Raw genomic sequence first — 2,500 nt, forward strand, 5'->3', positions numbered from 1 at the left:
GCGGCGCTTCAGCTTTGGACAATTTCACGACCCGTCTTGAAACACGGACCAAGGAGTCTAACATGTGCGCGAGTCATTGGGCTGTACGAAACCTAAAGGCGTAATGAAAGTGAAGGTCTCGCCTTGCGCGGGCCGAGGGAGGATGGGGCTTCCCCGCCCTTCACGGGGCGGCGGCCTCCGCACTCCCGGGGCGTCTCGTCCTCATTGCGAGGTGAGGCGCACCTAGAGCGTACACGTTGGGACCCGAAAGATGGTGAACTATGCCTGGCCAGGACGAAGTCAGGGGAAACCCTGATGGAGGTCCGTAGCGATTCTGACGTGCAAATCGATCGTCGGAGCTGGGTATAGGGGCGAAAGACTAATCGAACCATCTAGTAGCTGGTTCCCTCCGAAGTTTCCCTCAGGATAGCTGGTGCTCGTACGAGTCTCATCCGGTAAAGCGAATGATTAGAGGCCTTGGGGCCGAAACGACCTCAACCTATTCTCAAACTTTAAATGGGTGAGATCTCCGGCTTGCTTGATATGCTGAAGCCGCGAGCAAACGACTCGGATCGGAGTGCCAAGTGGGCCACTTTTGGTAAGCAGAACTGGCGCTGTGGGATGAACCAAACGCCGAGTTAAGGCGCCCGAATCGACGCTCATGGGAAACCATGAAAGGCGTTGGTTGCTTAAGACAGCAGGACGGTGGCCATGGAAGTCGGAATCCGCTAAGGAGTGTGTAACAACTCACCTGCCGAAGCAACTAGCCCTGAAAATGGATGGCGCTGAAGCGTCGTGCCTATACTCGGCCGTCAGTCTGGCAGTCATGGCCGGTCCTTGCGGCCGGCCGCGAAGCCCTGACGAGTAGGAGGGTCGCGGCGGTGGGCGCAGAAGGGTCTGGGCGTGAGCCTGCCTGGAGCCGCCGTCGGTGCAGATCTTGGTGGTAGTAGCAAATACTCCAGCGAGGCCCTGGAGGGCTGACGCGGAGAAGGGTTTCGTGTGAACAGCCGTTGCACACGAGTCAGTCGATCCTAAGCCCTAGGAGAAATCCGATGTTGATGGGGGCCGTCATAGCATGATGCACTTTGTGCTGGCCCCCGTTGGGCGAAAGGGAATCCGGTTCCTATTCCGGAACCCGGCAGCGGAACCGATACAAGTCGGGCCCCTCTTTTAGAGATGCTCGTCGGGGTAACCCAAAAGGACCCGGAGACGCCGTCGGGAGATCGGGGAAGAGTTTTCTTTTCTGCATGAGCGTTCGAGTTCCCTGGAATCCTCTAGCAGGGAGATAGGGTTTGGAACGCGAAGAGCACCGCAGTTGCGGCGGTGTCCCGATCTTCCCCTCGGACCTTGAAAATCCGGGAGAGGGCCACGTGGAGGTGTCGCGCCGGTTCGTACCCATATCCGCAGCAGGTCTCCAAGGTGAAGAGCCTCTAGTCGATAGAATAATGTAGGTAAGGGAAGTCGGCAAATTGGATCCGTAACTTCGGGATAAGGATTGGCTCTGAGGATCGGGGCGTGTCGGGCTTGGTCGGGAAGTGGGTCAGCGCTAACGTGCCGGGCCTGGGCGAGGTGAGTGCCGTAGGGGTGCCGGTAAGTGCGGGCGTTTAGCGCGGGCGTGGTCTGCTCTCGCCGTTGGTTGGCCTCGTGCTGGCCGGCGGTGCAGGATGCGCGCGCCTGCGCGGCGTTCGTGCCCCGGTGCTTCAACCTGCGCGCAGGATCCGAGCTCGGTCCCGTGCCTTGGCCTCCCACGGATCTTCCTTGCTGCGAGGCCGCGTCCGCCTTAGCGTGCTCCTCCGGGGGCGCGCGGGTGCGCGGATTCTCTTCGGCCGCCATTCAACGATCAACTCAGAACTGGCACGGACTGGGGGAATCCGACTGTCTAATTAAAACAAAGCATTGCGATGGCCCTAGCGGGTGTTGACGCAATGTGATTTCTGCCCAGTGCTCTGAATGTCAACGTGAAGAAATTCAAGCAAGCGCGGGTAAACGGCGGGAGTAACTATGACATCCCCGGTCTGCTGGACTTCTGGGCGGACCTCTTCACCAAGAAGCCGATCTCCACCGCCGGCTTCATCCGTGACCGCCTTCTCCCGCACTCGGAGCCTGTCGCTCCTGAGTGCCTATGGGGGCCGGTCACGCGTGAGGAGGTCGCTGCTGCCTTGCCGCCCAGGGGGTCGGCAGCCGGGCCGGACGGCCTTACCCCAGCGGAGCTGCGGCGCCTGCCGCACGAAGTCCTGGAGAAACTCTTGAACCTCTTCCTCCTGGCCCGTGCCCTCCCCGAGAGTCTGCTTCGCGCGCGGACGACACTACTCCCCAAAACGGCTGCACCAACATCCCCCGCTGACTTTCGCCCCATTACGGTCTGCTCGGTGTTGGCGCGGACCTTTCATAAGGTTCTCGCGTCACGCCTGATGCGTGCTTGTGCTGTGGACGAGCGTCAGCGGGCATTCATCCCCCGGGATGGGATGTTGGAAAACACCTTCATCTTGGACACAGCTCTCACCGACGCAGTTCGCTCCTG

The 2,500-nt window shown here is 60.4% G+C and overlaps 1 pseudogene; it reads left to right on the top strand.

Moving 5' to 3' along the window:
* Nucleotides 1-2,500, top strand: part of LOC126147237 (large subunit ribosomal RNA) — a 6,742-nt pseudogene that overhangs the window by 890 nt on the left and 3,352 nt on the right.

This window comes from Schistocerca cancellata, unplaced genomic scaffold, assembly GCF_023864275.1.
Source record: "Schistocerca cancellata isolate TAMUIC-IGC-003103 unplaced genomic scaffold, iqSchCanc2.1 HiC_scaffold_850, whole genome shotgun sequence".
NCBI lineage: Eukaryota > Metazoa > Arthropoda > Insecta > Orthoptera > Acrididae > Schistocerca > Schistocerca cancellata.